Source organism: Azolla caroliniana, unplaced genomic scaffold (assembly GCF_043228905.1).
Source record: "Azolla caroliniana isolate FFs.n. ecotype wild unplaced genomic scaffold, voAzoCaro1.0.p SCAF_9, whole genome shotgun sequence".
NCBI lineage: Eukaryota > Viridiplantae > Streptophyta > Polypodiopsida > Salviniales > Salviniaceae > Azolla > Azolla caroliniana.
Window position 1 is genome coordinate 6,474,820 of NW_028230444.1, and position 16,108 is coordinate 6,490,927.

General features: G+C 44.7%; 2 non-coding genes and 1 pseudogene across 2 annotated transcripts; all 3 read left to right on the forward strand.

Annotated features, from left to right (window-relative positions):
• The first annotated feature begins 1,475 nt into the window (after window positions 1-1,475).
• On the forward strand, window positions 1,476-1,631 carry LOC147860040 (U4 spliceosomal RNA). Its single transcript, XR_015530296.1, has one exon. It is a non-coding gene; the product is annotated as a U4 spliceosomal RNA (small nuclear RNA).
• A 1,970-nt stretch (window positions 1,632-3,601) lies between these two features.
• Window positions 3,602-3,739, forward strand: LOC147860041 (U4 spliceosomal RNA; annotated as a pseudogene).
• A 654-nt stretch (window positions 3,740-4,393) lies between these two features.
• On the forward strand, window positions 4,394-4,552 carry LOC147860042 (U4 spliceosomal RNA). Its single transcript, XR_015530295.1, has one exon. It is a non-coding gene; the product is annotated as a U4 spliceosomal RNA (small nuclear RNA).
• Window positions 4,553-16,108: the final 11,556 nt, after the last annotated feature.

A 16,108-nucleotide genomic window follows, 5' to 3' on the forward strand; every position in this document is an offset into this window, starting at 1 on the left:
AAGCTGACTCACTTCTCTTCTTCCGGCACTCTTCTTCGTGGTGGACAATTTTGCCGCAATATCTGCGCTCGATTGTCCTCTTCTTGCTCAACCGCGTCCTCTTCCTCTGTCCGAGTGTGAGTAGATCATGTGGCCTTCCAAGGCATTGGTCCTTGTTCAAACTTGGTTTTCTTCAACCAACAACATTGATTGAAGATCGAAAAAATAGTGAGGATTCTCCTTTGCTAGAACGACGGTTCTCATTGCGCTGAACGGTGGTGTGAGACCACTCAAGCATATTTGCAATGCGCTTCCTTTGTTCTTGTTTGGCTATGCATAGCTATATGCAAACTAATCAAATGAGTTTCTTATTCAACATTAATTAAAGATTGTGAGAGAATCCAAGAAAGTCATGAGATCAAGTAGGAAATTAATAAAAATTTCGTAGCATGTTTATGCATTTCTATTGGAAACTTACATTCCATTTATATATATGATGTAAAGATATAAGGCTCCAAACAAGTTCAACGGTTGAACAATCATTTGGGCAAATAGGGGACTTCTATATATATAGTTCAAACAATAAGTGTGTCGTTACTTTGGATTGGAATTTGCAAAGAGTGTGGCTAAATGTTTTGGGTTCTGAGTAACTAAGGCGTATAAGCTCGAGCAAATTGTTAAGATGGTACGATCTCGAACAAGTGTTGTGTGGTTCATGGGCGCTATCTAGCCCGAGTTCATTATGTACACTGAGCTCGACAATAAGGTTGGTGTAGCGTGGAATAATATAATTTACGAGGCATAGCGATATGGTATGTATGTATGTTCTTTAGGGGGCATAGAGATATGGTATGTACGTACGCATGCATGCATGCATGTATTTATGTAGAGTATGTAGGTATTACTCTAAAAATGTATTTGTTTTATTGTGCTCGACTTCCACGAGAGTGCATGGAACGTGCAAAATGGAATGGAATGGATTGGATTGGGAATGAGATGGATTAATGGAATGGATTGGAGGGAGATGGATTAATGGAATGGAATGGAATGGAATGGAGTGAGACGGATTAAAAGAATGAGATGCATAATTGGAATGGATTAGAATGAGATGGATAACTGGAATGGATTACAATGAGATGGATAATTGCAATGTTTCCATAACCCATAAGAATTTTGAGCTTCAAAGTGAGAAGAGTGCTAATTTCGACAAAGTACCAATGGGGAATCTGTAGGTAAACATATGTATATGCAAAGACCTTCAATCTGGATCAGTTACCATAACATAAGAATTAAATGGAAGTAAAAGGAAAGAAATTAGATTACTATGTCTTTTATGGACCTCAAGTCTCCATTGATTAAGTACAAAGAAGAGGAATAGAACAAAGAAAAAGCAAGTTTGTTTGCTAATCATATGATCACTAAGAAGTTGTCCCACATAGTAAGGCAGGGGAGAGCCATGGCTATAAAATGGAAAGGTGGATGAAACAATCAAATTTATCTTTGCGCTTGGGGCAATGACGCAGTTAGTGAGGGCTTCCCGAGACGCGTCAATTGCTGGTTGAAAACTATTTCCAACCCCCCTCCCCTGCTTCCTACCAAGGGAGCCCCGGAGAATTTTTGTAAAGGCTCCCTCCTTTGCGAAGGAGTGGGCCTAGAAAATCAAAACCCTAACAAATGTGTATGTGTTCATTATGTTTATATGCCTAATATTTTTGCTTTCCTTTTTGTTGTAAAAGATATCCATTCATTAGTATAAAGCATTTACATTGTTTCCATTCTCAAGTGATCGGTGGACGGAACAACCATCTTGGTGGCTGAAAGTGTCATAAAGGACGACAAAAGTTTAATAGCTCTCCATTGAGTAAGAAACTGATGGTGCTGAGCAACTTTTGCTTCAGAATCTCCAATAAGACAATCTCATTGTCCTTTTAAAGTATGCATCATGTCTAGCCAAATATTATGCACCATTTCAACTAGTGAGGCTCTAGCTTCATGGAAAATATTAGACCAAGAAGCCTTTCAGATGTAATATATAGTAATATTACACAATAACTCCCATAATGGTTGCATCTCCTTCCTTCTTCCTAAAAATTGCATGGACAATAAAAGGAAATACACAAACTATTCTGAAATTATTGCTAAAATCATGGTCTATAAACTTAGCATCATAGTGAAAAATAGTGTGAACAAGAAAACACTTATTAATTCACTCTATTTGTGAGTTTTGGTTTAACTTCTGCTCATCAAGTTCAAATTCAAGACATGGTTTGGATACATTAGGACCACAAAGAAGCAAAGAGTTGGCTCCTATGTTTCCCAAATATGCTAGAATGGGTGTTGCAGGGACATGCTTTCATTTTGACATATCACATTTTGCTATATTGTAATAGCACCACCAATTTCTATATTTTCCATTGTCTACTTCGATTTAGGTTAGGTTGGTTACCCCGTGCTCATGGACTATGCTAAAGAATGATCGTAGATGGGAGTTCACAAACTCTACTCCTTTTTAAATACTTTATATGTTTTAAGAATGGTGTGTCTTTGGGCATACGCAAGAATCATATCAAGCATTTAGTGATTCAATTATGATGGGAAAAAGCAGTGTCAAAATTCAAATTGACAAGCAAACACAACGAAATGAAATAGTTTTCTTTTAACTTTCAAGCTTCGTAGGTTATAAATATGGGAATGCAAATACAAAAACTCCTTGTTGCATTTAGGGCTACCAATCTTACAAAATGATTTACAATGTCAATATCTAAAATTTAATCACCATCACAGTGGAATCACCAAAGCATCAAGTTTATAACAAACTTGGTACTGAGTGAAAAACATGATCACAACATGAAAGCAAAAATAAATTGACATCAGTGGATGTCTAAAGCATGTCTCCTTCAAATTACATCGTAATCAAAGCACCCTCCATAGTACTACTTGCTATTCTGCTTCTACCTACATGTGCTCACACATACCACGAAGGAGAAAGAAGAAGGTTTACCTATATATGCGAGTAGTGCATGAGATTGATGGAGAAGACAACACTTCCACAAATGATAAAAGTAGGGCTATGTTGCCAGTAAAGATCAACGTTGTCTCAAACTTCCTCCTTACATTTTTGTTGCCTTGTGTCTCTTGTATTTTTTTTTCTCTTTAGTTGTCGAAGGAAAAGTCTTCTATAATTCTATAACTTCAGCATCGCCACACCAAGAATTTGTTAGCTTTCAGGTGAGATGATAACAAATTGACCATTTCATTGTTAAGCGAATCAATTCACATCTATCATCTCCTTTATGGCCCTTGGGTAAAACCCTAATTTCTCATCATCGCATTTGTGGGCCTTGGGCATGTATCAATGTATTTACGTCCATCCATCCACACACACACACACACACACACACACACACACACCACACACACACACACACACACACATCCATGTGTACAATACACACAATTCACATCCCACACAAATCTATTATTTAGGTTTAGGTTTTGTCTCGAATAAAATGTTTGATATCTCAATCATGACATTAGTGCGCACACTCACAAAGTGTCCCACATTGCAAGACATGTGATGGACATGGTTATAAAAGAGAAAGACGAGCAAAGAGTCAAATTCATCTTTGCACTTACGGAAATGACGTAGTTAGTGAGGGTTTCCCGAGACATGCCAATTGCTGGTTGAAAACTATTTCCAATTCCCCTCCTTGGTTCTTGAAAGAGAGCCTTGGAGAATTTTTGTATGCTCTCGACATAGTCATAGTTCCGATCTGTCCCATGAACTCCTTCATTCAAGCAATCGTGTTGAAATGATAAAGACTAACAAGATAGGACATCCGATGTCTTGAATTCTCGACATCCAAAATTTTGTTTTGTTTAGTTTTTACAGTTCAAGAATTCCCTTATGGCATGTGATATGTCTAATCATGACATCCTTTGAATTTGGAATGTTTATAACCTCGGTTGTTGTAAATATCCCCGATGGACTCCGATTCACTTAAATGAGCAATATAACGCATTACTACAAGTTTGTATGTGTATGTATATGTTTATGTATCTATGTGTATGACACAAAAAATTCAGATCCCACCCATATCTATTATTTAGGTTTAGGTTTTGTCTCCAACAAAATGTTTGGTATCTCAATCATGCCATTAGTACGCACACTGACAATGTGTCCCACATTGCGAGGCATGCGATGGCCATGGCTATAAAAGAGAAAGTGGAGCAAAGGGGCAAATCATCTTTGCGCTTGCGGCAATGACATAGTTAGTGAGGGCTTCCCAAGACGCGTCAATCATCTTTGGTATCTCAATCATGCTAGTAGTACGCACACTGACAATGTGTCCCACATCGCGAGGCATGCGATGGGCATGGCTATAAAAGAGAAAGCGGAGCAAAGGGCCAAATCATTTTTGCGCTTGGGGCAATGACGTAGTAAGTGAGGGCTTCCCGAGACGCGTCAATTGCTGGTTGAAAACTATTTCCAACCCCCCCTCCTTGGCTCTTGAAAGAGAGCCTTGGAGAATTTTTGGAAAGCCCTCCCCCCTTGCCCTTTGGAGGGGTGGGCCTAGAAAAAACCGTAACACAAACATTGAAAAAAGAATTGGTTGCCTTGTTTTGATGAACATAAGTTTCGTCCTTGTTAGGTCCTTCACGCCAATTGTTTTGTGTTCGTCTTCTCACCTCTAGCAATAAGCATGCTCATGCATGATATACAATTTTTATAGCTACACCGTTATTGAGATTAGCATGCTTTCGACATAGTCATGGTTCCAATGTGTCCCAAGAACTCCTTCATACAAGCAATTGTGTCGAAATGATAAAGACTAACAAGATAGGATCTATGATGTCTAAAATTCTCGACATCCAAACTATTGTTTTGTTTAGGTTTTACTCTAAGTCAGGAATTCCTTGAGGGTATGCATGATACGTGTCGTTGTTATGAGCATTAAATTTTCATCACGTCGTGTGATGGTGAGAGATTTTATATCCCTGAACCGTGGTGTTGTTTTGTTTTTTATCAAATTTTTAAATAATAAAAATTTTATTACAAAACTCCATAATTGGCCTACTCCTTCGGTGGTGTCGGTCTGTATCTCGAGGATGATTCTCCCCGGTCGCCACTTGTTGGAATTTGCCAAAACGGCTCTACTTCCACTTTTAGCATTTGGCTTTTAGGCTTTTTGGCTCCCACCGATTTTTCCTCAGCAGAGTCTTTTGTGTCGTCCCGACTCTTCTTTCGTCCAGCGAATGGATTTGATAGTGTTGGCCCTATGTAGGGTTTGAGTGGGAACTCATTCACCCATTTCGGTACCTCGTCTCCAGCTAATGTGCCCAACTGATATGTAGCGTTAAATTCGTCGATTATCCAAATGAATACGGTCCAGTCCACCAAAACCTTAATTTCCTCGGCATTAAACCCATCCAAGTATGGAATACTAACACTACTTTGTCGATTCTGAACAATTTCTTGTTACCCTTTCGATGCCGATCCACAAATGCCTTTCATTGACACTGGCTTTCACGTAGTTGCCATATGCTTTTTAATCGGTCTTCCTCTAGCACCAACAATTTCTCCAATCGGCGTTGTTCCGACTCCTCGCATTGTCGCCCGTAGACCTGTACCCAGAGACTCTGGATTTGAAACTCTATCAGCATTACTGCGTCCAATTCGAACGTCATCCGGAACAGGATCGACTGGATATTTGTCTTATAAGTGGTCCCGTATGCCCACAACGCAGTCTGTAGCTAGTGTTTTATTTGTCGATTCCACTCGTCCGTTAGCCTATGGATAATATGAAGTGTTCTTCTCGTGTATGATGGCATAATATAGCCTCGGGCCTTCCACAACATGGTTAGTAAAAAGTTCTGCCTTGATCGTTGATTAGCTCAATCAAGCATTTCAACCAGCACCAAATGTTTTCATACAAGAACTTTGTTGTGGAAACTACCATGTTATCCCAGAGCGCTTTTGCCTCTACCCACTTCATACACTAATCGTTGGCGACAATTATATACTTGTTCCCTGTTCTGGTTGCTTCCAGTTTGAATGGCCCGACGAAGTCTATTCCCCACTTATGGAATGCCTCTAATGGTAGGATCCATTGATGCAACATCCTTGCCTGAGATGTCTGTTGACCCATCCACTAACAGAAATCACACTCTTGACAGTGCTTTACAACGTCCTTCTACGTCGTTGGCCACCAAAGCCCACTTTGCCAAAACTTCTGAGCTGTGACATTCCCTGCGTAGTGTCGACCGGTTACTCCGGAATGTTCTTCCCTTCGTACTGCCGACATCTTGTCACTCCAAAAGAGTGAACCACCTCCATGCCTAGGGCAAGATTTGAACCTTTTACCTCCATGTTAATAATTTGTAGCTTAACCATTATACTAACACATCATAAGTAGATATTCCACATACAAAGGTTATTTCACGGATATTTTTTAGGAAAAGCTACTTTTACACGTAGAGTGCATAAAACTTTAGTTAAAAGAAAACACATGATCGAGAAAACTATTCATGCACATCTCACGTGCATAAACACTATTATTAGAAGAAAAAGCATAACAGGAAAAGCTATTCATGCACATCTAGTGTGCATGAACACTTTAGAAAAAGCATGATGTTTACCATGTGGTAGACGATACTTAGTCTCTCCAATCACTATAAAAAGGTGGGGAGCAAATTGTAATGGATTGTTGTCGATTTGGGGTTCTAAATATTCATCAAATTGCCTATATTTGGGTGATTCCCAATTTTCGATTTAGCTTTTCTAATCTAATCCAATTTACTATTAGAATTCTAAGGGTTGAATAATATAATACAATACACTTGTAGGATTTACAAGGTTTCTATATCTCTTTCTTATAATCTATTTATATTCTTATCTGCCTTAAAATTCTCCTCCTCCTAGTCCAAAACCCTAATGGTTCCCACCCGACTCACTCAAATGATCTAGCGCCGAAAGGCACGACACATTTGGTGAACCCAACGTGAAAACGTGTCGCAAGGAGATGGAGAATCAACAAGAGGCTAGCAACATGATAACGATGTTTGAGCGGATGCTACAAGAACAATGCGCGATGTCAGAGATTGCGGCGACAATGGAACGGCTTGTTCAACGAAACGAGCAATTCAACGGGAATGATGTGTCACGTTATTTGCAGGACTACAAGGCAGAGATGTTGCGGTGCGGAATACTGGAAGGATTGCAAGTGACATCCTTTAATCGAGTGCCTACTGATGGGCTTCAAGGCAATATCCACGGGATATGACAACAAAATCCGACGTGGGTTTTGAAGAAGTGTTGAACACCATGTTTGCTATCGAGGACTCCTCCAAGGCAACACAGAGAGGATTCAAAGATTGGGTGGAAACACCGACGTCGTGGAGAAAACCGGCCTTAGGCGGAATCAGTGTAAAAGGTGCATGAACCGGCCCTTATGCGCGAACACAAGTATTGATAAGGTGTACATAATTAGAAATAGGTCGGCTGATGTCAATATACTAGGTAGTACACATTTATTAGCTTGGAAATCGGTGCTTATCTCTGTCCGAAGGGACAGAGAATAAAGATGATGTATTCAGGATGTGATGGCCCTCCCCGGCGGCCTATAAAAGAGAGGGGAGAAGGTTGAAACAGGTATCGCATTTTGGTGAGGACAGAGCATTATCAGACTGGGGACCGAGCTTTCTCCTCCTTTATCGTTGTTCTCTATAGGTTTCTGGAAGGGTTGCCCCTTCTTAGAGGAAAGCCCGAGTGCTTCCGGCAAAGGCTCCATTGTGTGCGTGCAAGTGTGTGTGTGCGTTGGGTCTGTTACCGGTGTGCCGGTTGTAATCTCACGGGTGTTGTAACCCTTTATAGTTGGAATTAATAATCCAGGTCATTTTCTCTCTGTGTTTCTACGTGCTTTCCCTTTTCACTGTCTGGTGTGGGTGCATCTCTGTTCATTCTATACATGCGGTCGAGATCCATTTGGCTGGTAAGCACTACTTGCCAGAAGTCGGTGTCCACCGGTTCGACGCTTGCGCTCTCCTCTCTCCCCTTGTTTCTTGCACTCCTCGGTCCAAGGCCTCCGTGGTCCCGCCTTAGTTTCCTACGTGAGAGCGTAACAACACGACATATTTTGTGAACCCGATGTGAAACAAGGCGGCAAAGGAGTCGAAGATGAGGGCATCAGAGCTTACCGAAGCCATGGCAACAGCCGTTGATCAGATAGTAAGTGCTCGGGAGCGCACAAGTGCCCTCGACAGGGCCATCGAAGTGATTGTCGGCACAATAGGCCGGTTCGGTGGGAAGAACGCCATGAGCTATTTAGAGGCCTACCGAGCCGAGATGGTCATGAGGGACATCGCAGAGGACAAGAGACTGGCCGGATTCCCTTGGGTGGCGACACCAGGCATCCACGCAAAGGTGCTCTAGGTACAAGCTGGGTGCCGGATGTGGGGAGAATTCAAAGTACAGGCTCGATGATGTGCTTTGGTTTTCTAAGCGGGACTTCATGGAGTGGGTGGAGACCCCCGGAAAGGGGAGGAACGCGTTGGCACTCCTCTAAGAGTTTGAGGAACGCTTCACGCGGCTCTCAACACTGGAAAAGACCGTGCTAGACCCGAGCCCTGTCCTGTTGTTCGTCAAAGCGGTGGACGTGCGGGATCAGGATCAAGTGGGTCTTCTGCTGGAGACAGATGATGGGCTAATGGCCAACTGGGTCGTCGTTAAAAGAGTTTGTAGTCGTTTCGACAAGGAAGTACGAGGAACCTTCGACGCAACAAAAGGAGGGAACCCGGGATTGGCTTGAGACGGGCTCGACCTCGACCGGTAGGGTCAAGGGCCCATCCGAAGGAGTGGCTCTGGAAGAGCTAACGCAGATGGTGCGCGATCGCGCAGGCCCGGAGAGACAGCGGCGAACCGTCTCACGACCAGAGGCCTCCGGCAAGGCAGCGGTGCATGTGGTGTGACGCGGTCGGTCACATCTGGAAGGAGTGCACAGACTTTGCAGAAGCATTCAGAACTAATGTTGTGTACCTGTGGAATGAGAGGGTGCACCCTAGCGAGACCTAGAAAGCCTTGGAGTTGAATATCGAGCGTTGCTAATGGAAGAAGCCGTGACGCAACACGTTAAAGCCATTCACTACTCGGCATAAGCCGGAATCCAGGTAGGAGGTGACGACGGCAGCAAAGGGTGCTACGAGGCCTCTCCGGAGTAAGACTGAGGATGGAGGAAGCGAACCGCATGGAGAAGCAGATCCGGGAGGTTAGCGGATGGGACGACCCGGTCAAGGAGAAGACCGGTTTCGTAGAAGCCGCGTGCTAGAACTATGAGGTTCTGGTGGAGGACATGAGAGCAGGGAAGGCCGGGGGAGCCGGACCTTCGAAACGATACGAGACGCGGAGCGGATTGGGGAAGAACGATTCTGATAGTTCCGGTCCACAAGATCGGATGAAGCAGGCCGGTTACCGACTGGGCACCGAGATAGAGAGGAAGACGGACTTGCGAAAGGTCCTCAAAGAACAAATCCTCGACAACAATGTGGAGATGTCGCTGAGGGAGGTGCTTGGAATTGTAGAGAAGGAGTTCCACGATTCCATTGTGGAGTTGGTGAAACGGAAACGACTCTCAACGGAGCCGGAACCGGAGAAGCCCGTGGAGGTGCGGACGACGCATCTGGAAGACATGTCCCTGGAAGACAAGTTGGCGGAAAGCCACTATTTGAGGTTGCACTGGGCTAGAGCCACTATGGAGACCCCCGTTTGGATCGGGGACGTCCAGGAGCCGGTGGTGGCATTGATAGACCACGGGTCCGAGATCAACCTGATGTCTATGGACTTCTATAAGAAGGGAAAATGGCCGATCAACATCAAGCACAGGTGGAAGATATGTGCGGCGACGTGTGCCACGGAGGAGCTGCACGGGTCTACCCCAATGTACGTGTGAAAATCGGCGATGTCGAGATTGACCAACACTTCTTCGTGCAAGAGACATCCTTACAGTCGGTGATACTCGGCGAACCGTGTATTACGACGGCACACATGGAGAGAAAGGTGTTGGATAACGGTTCGGCGTATGCACGCGTGAAGAGCCAAGATGGGTGACACTCTGTCCAATTTCTGATAGTGCGACCGAACCATGAGCGTAACAGGCCGAGATAGCCGAGGGGATTTTTAGAGAGGGCTGTGAAGGCATGGGGCCGCCATAGTCCGGACACCCCAGAGGAATCCCACACGTGTACCATAGGTAGGAAATTTTACTACCGGCAAGAGGAGGAACGGTTTTAGAGAATCCTCGGGAAGCACGGGAAGGCCTTTGCATTCTCGACGGAGGAGATCGGGTGCATAGACCCGACGATCGTTGAGCCAATGGTTATCTTCACGATACCGCACGTGCCATGGAATCTCAAGCTGATTCTGGTACCCAGAGCTCATATCCCGAAGTTGATGGAGTTGCTGAAGCAGAAGGTGGAGATGGGCATCCTCGAGCCGTCAAGTGCCCCATATTTGAATCGGTGGTTTACCGTGCCAAAGAAGAACGGCACGTTGCGCTTTATTCAGGACCTGCCGCCACTCAACAAGGTGACCATTCAGAATGCAGGAATCGGGCCGACCATTGACAAGTTCGCGGAGGCCTTCGCCGGAAGGTCGATTTATTCAATCGGGGATCTGTACTCGGGTTACGACCAATTCCAACTAGTCGTAGAGAGCAGGAACATTATGACGATGCGGACTCCTCTCGGTCTAGTGCGGATGTGTACCCTTCTGCAAGGAGGGACCAACTCGGTGGCACACATGGTGATTGCAATGAACAAAGTGTTGAGGGATTGCATCCCGGCCATCACCATGCAGTTCTTGGATGAAATCCCGATCAAAGGGTGACCAGTGGAAGATATGGACGAATCGGTTGGACTAGACGGTTGCCGGAAATTCGTTCAGGACCACATCGGCGACTGCGAGAAGGTGCTACAAAGGCTGGAGGGCGTGCGGCTCACCTTCTCAGGAGAGAAATCGGCTATCGGACTATTAAAGATCATGGTCGTTGGTCACCTGTGCGGGCCTTATGGCCGGAAACCATCCCTGGCAAAGGTAGAGGCCATCTCCGCAATGAAGGAAGACTGCAAGTCGGTTACAGAAGTCCGGAGGTTCTTGGGCGCGTGCGCATTCTACCACATCTGGATTCCGCACTATGCACACGTCGCGGAACCACTCTACGGGTTGTTAAAGAAAGGGCACAACTTCAAGTGGAGCGGGGAACATATGGAGTCGGTCCGGAGATTGAAAGAAGTGCTTACCGTGGCACCGGCAATCCGGAAAGCGGTTTACGGTAAGGAGGTCCCGATTTACGTGACCGTAGACACGAGCCCGACCGGGATAGGATGGTTGATCAACCAAGAGGAAGAGAATGGCAAGAGCTAAAGTACTTAGCGAGCGATATCAAGGATACGCCCAAGTTAAAGGAGAACTCTAGGGTATCGTTTCGGCGGTCAAGGTCGACAAAGACTGCTTGATCGAGACAGAGGTAATAATCGAGACAGATTGGCTACCGATCCTCGGTATGGTTTCCGGATGCGCGACGCCGGACCTGGCGATGCTCAGGTGGATCGCGTACATTAAGTCCCTGAATCAGGAGATACGGCACATCTCCGGGAAGGACAACGCCATGGCCGACATGCTTTCGAGAGCGCGGTTTGATGACGAAAACGGCATGGTTTCGGAGGACGAGGAAGTCGGTGTGGGCTGCTTCGAGTCGGCTTACGTGACGACGACGGAAGGGAGCACTCCAGCGCTTAATGAGTTTGATGAGGGCGAGTACGACGGGGAGTGGCTCCGGATTGGCAGGTTCCTAAAACCACCGACGCCAGACGTAGCGTGGACAAGAGAAAAGGCTAACCGGATCAAGAATAAAGCGTATCGGTTCTTCCTACAGGACGGAAGCATATGGAAATACCCAAAGAAGCGAGGCGGCATCCCACTCCGGGTAGTGGTGAAGAAGGAAGAGCAGGAAGTGTTGCTAACGGCGTATCACGAGAGTCCTTGGGCCGGACATCGCGGGACGTGGGCCACATTCGAAAAGCTGAAGGAGAAGTATTAGTGGTCGGGATTGTATCGGGACGTTCATCAATTCGTAATGACTTGTGAGTATTTCCAGATGCACTCCGCGATCCATAATCGAGACGAGCTACACCCTACCTACCCGTCAACAGTCCACTTCAAATGGATGGTGGACTTAGTGACGATGCCTATGGGGGTAGGGCAGATGCAGTACCTGGTGTCAGTGCGAGAGGACTTAACGAATCAAGTGGAGGGTTGCGCATTGCCGAACAAGACGACCGTAGTCGTGTGCCGGTTCCTAATTGAGGAGGTGGTGTGCCGATCCGGGTGCGTAGGAAAGATCATGGCTGACCGGGGGGAGCTGGATGCGCAGAAAGCCGACGAGTTCTTCAGCCAGCTAGGGGTTAAGCTTTCCCTCACTACGGCATACAATCTGGAGGCGAATGGGAAGGTAGAGCACGGGCACAAGCCGATTGTGAAGGCGTTAGTATGGGCATGCGAAGGGCAAGTCGGGAATTGACCGTGGCTTCTACCTTACGCATTGTGGGCAGACCGAACTACACATAGTTTGGTAACCGGGTTCATGCCGACAGAGCTGATGTATGCGCAGAAGCCGATCATGCCAATGGAGCGGACGACTTCCTCGTGGACGGCAATAGATTGGAGAGACGAGATGAGCCAGGAAGAGCTGTTGGCGGCGCGGATTCGACAACGCGAGCGAAGACCGGAGGACGTGGGGGGGGCGAAGGCGAAGTTGCACGTGACAAGGACAAAGAACAAGGGCTGGTTCGACCGAATGCACCGGCTACGACCAAAGAAGATCGAAGAAGGCGACTGGGTGCTAGTGTACGACAACAGCCTCGACAACCAGCACAAGGGGCTACAGAAGTTCGCGAGGAGGTAGTTCGGGCCCTACGCCATAACAAGCACAAACGACAACTGCACTTACCATCTCGTAGAGCTTCAAGGCCTTCAAGATGCGACACGAAGGCGAACTAGACCCGGCAAGTGCAGGCCACGACAACGACTAGGCCGAAGCAAACAGCGATCCGGAGAGCGAAGGGTGAGCGCGGGCCGGTCTTCTCTGGCAAAGGAGCTAATCTTACACATACCGGTGGATGCACGGTTTGGTGGTGGTGGATGTCGTGGACAAAAATGACATTAAGCGGAATCAGTGTAAAAGGTGCATGAACTGGTCCTTATGCGCGGGCACAAGTATTGATAAGGTTTCTATATCTCTTTCTTATAATCTATTTATATTCTTATCTGCCTTAAAATTCTCCTCTTCCTAGTCCAAAACCCTAATGGTTCCCACCCGACTCACTCAAATGATCTAGCGCCGAAAGGCACAGCACATTTGGTGAACCCAACATGAAAACGGGTCGCAAGGAGATGGAGAATCAACAAGAGGCTAGCAACATGATAACGATGTTTGAGCGGATGCTACAAGAACAACACGCGATGTCAGAGATTGTGGTGACACTGGAGCGGCTTGTTCAACGGAACGGGCAATTCAACGGAAATGATGTGTCACGTTATTTGCGGGACTACAAGGCGGAGATGCTATGGTGCAGAATACTGGAAGGATTGCAAGTGACATCCTTTAATCGAGTGCCTATTGATGGGCTTATCCACGGGATACGACAACAAAATCCAACATGGGCTTTGAAGAAGTGTTGAAGACCATGTTTGCTATCGAGGACTCCTCCAAGGCAACACGGAGAGGATTCAAAGATTGGGTGGAAACACCGACGTCGTGGAGAAAACCGGCCTTAGGCGGAATCAGTGTAAAAGGTGCATGAACCGGCCCTTATGCACGGAAACAAGTATTGATAAGGTGTACATAATTAGGAATAGGTCGGCTGATGTAAATATACTAGGTAGTACACATTTATTAGCTAGGAAATCAATGCGTTGTCGTGAAGATTTTCAACAATGGTGTGAAAATCGCATAAAACAGACGAAATCGAGTATGATTCATATAAAACAATAATAGTGAAAATACTATTTTAAATATCTTAGTACAATAAGATGGTGTCATGATATGGCAAGACTCGAACCCATAACCTTATGGTATATGGGTCGAGCTCTTAATCATCACACCATCTATTGTAATTCATAGGATATTATTTTCATTTATGTTTTATTATAAGAAAGTAATGTATATTCCAGATTTCTCTAGAACATTCTAGAAGTTTCAGGATTACTCCTGACAACACTATAAAAGAAGGCACTAGGCATTATGTTGAACCAAATTGGTTCAACGCCAGTCTTAAGCCTCTTAGCCATTTTGTACTTATCCTTCACATAATATATTGGTTGTTATCATCATCTCTCTCTCTCTCTCATCCTCATTATCTCTCTTTTCGCTTCTCTCTTTCTCTCTCTCTCGGGAGTCTTACGCAGTCCCGTCCTCTTAGTACTAATAGTACTGCTCTTCTTTAGTACTAATTCCATCTCTGCTTAGTACTATTCCTGACAGATGGAGGTCTGCAAGAGCTTTAAAATGCACCTTACTACATAAGAAACAAGTTCGAGCACTTAGCCACATCCAGTGATTTTGCTACATATGTCCATCTAGACAAAAGTAGCTCAAGTCCAACTATTTCTTATGTGCTCTTAACACATAGATGAATTATGATGGATCTCAATGTGCTTATATAGCTGGGCCTAAAATTTTCCTTTCAATGTGGGATATTTAATAGTTTTATTTTTCTCTTTGCCTTTGCAAACTTCCTACCCACATAACTTGAGACTTAGATGTTTGTTTCTTATGTAGTAAGGTGCATTCGAAAGCTCTTGCAGACCTTCATCTTATTGTACTAAGATATTAAACATATTTTAAATAGTATTTTCTACTTAATTATGTCGTGAAGATCCGTCACTACGCACGGATCGTGAGGCGGAACCATCGGGGTTCTGGACCGGAAGGACTCGAAGTTTGCACAAGCTTTAGCGAGAAAGGATTTAAGATAGATTGATAGAGACAGAGATTGAGATAAGATAGAACGCTTGATTTAAGAATGAGAGAACAAGGTATTCATCAAAAGGATCATGAATTTTCTTCTTAATATTAATTTTGATTTAAAGTACAAAGCTCTTGATAAGAATTTTACATTTCTTTTCCCCCTTAGATCTTTTTCATCCCCTCTTTTATATGCATCAAGGAACTCCGTAATGTTCCTTCCGTCAAATTGACCCTCAAGCTCAACGACACGGTCGACAGCCTTTCCCACACTTGCATCGTTGTCTCGAGATCTCATCATTTGTTCGAGGATCAACATCATCCTTTCGAACTCTCTCGCTAGATTGCTTGAGGACGCCATCTCCAAGTATCGATCGATCCTCGATTTGATCCTTCTTGCCGCCTCTTTCACGTCGATTCACCACTTAATTATGTCGTGAAGATCCGTCACTATGTGCGGATCATGAGGTAGAATCACCGGGGTTCTGGACCGGAAGGACTCGAAGTACGCACAAGCTTTAGCGAGAAAGTATTTAAGATGGGTTGAGAGAGAGAGAAATTGACATTAAACACTTAACTTTAAATTGAGAAATTGCATCCGGCAACTGGCGGTAACCAGCGACATCTGGCGACGGAGCCGGCGAACCAGCGTCATCCGGCGTCCGACGACTGGATAGATATATAAATAAATAAATATATGTATACACATATATATATACACATGGAGTGCAAGTGTGGATTTAAACCTTGCACCTCCAAGTTGAGAGTCTATAGGTTTACCACTAAGCCAAGACATTTTCTAGAAATAATATTTTTGTCATTGTAACTTTACATGTAAATTCTCACACATGAGATCTAAAATGAGTGACGTGGTTATCATGCACCACATGTAATACATGAGCGCCAAATGGCAAACATGCATTTTATGCATGTCTTGAACCCTCAAATGCATGAGGGCATCTATAAAAGAGGGGATGAAAAATATCAAAGGGGGAAAAGAAATGTAAAATTCTTATCAAGAGCTTTGTACTTTAAATCAAAATTAATATTAAGAAGAAAATTTGTGATCCTTTTGATGATATACCTTGTTCTCTCAATCTTAAATCAAGCGT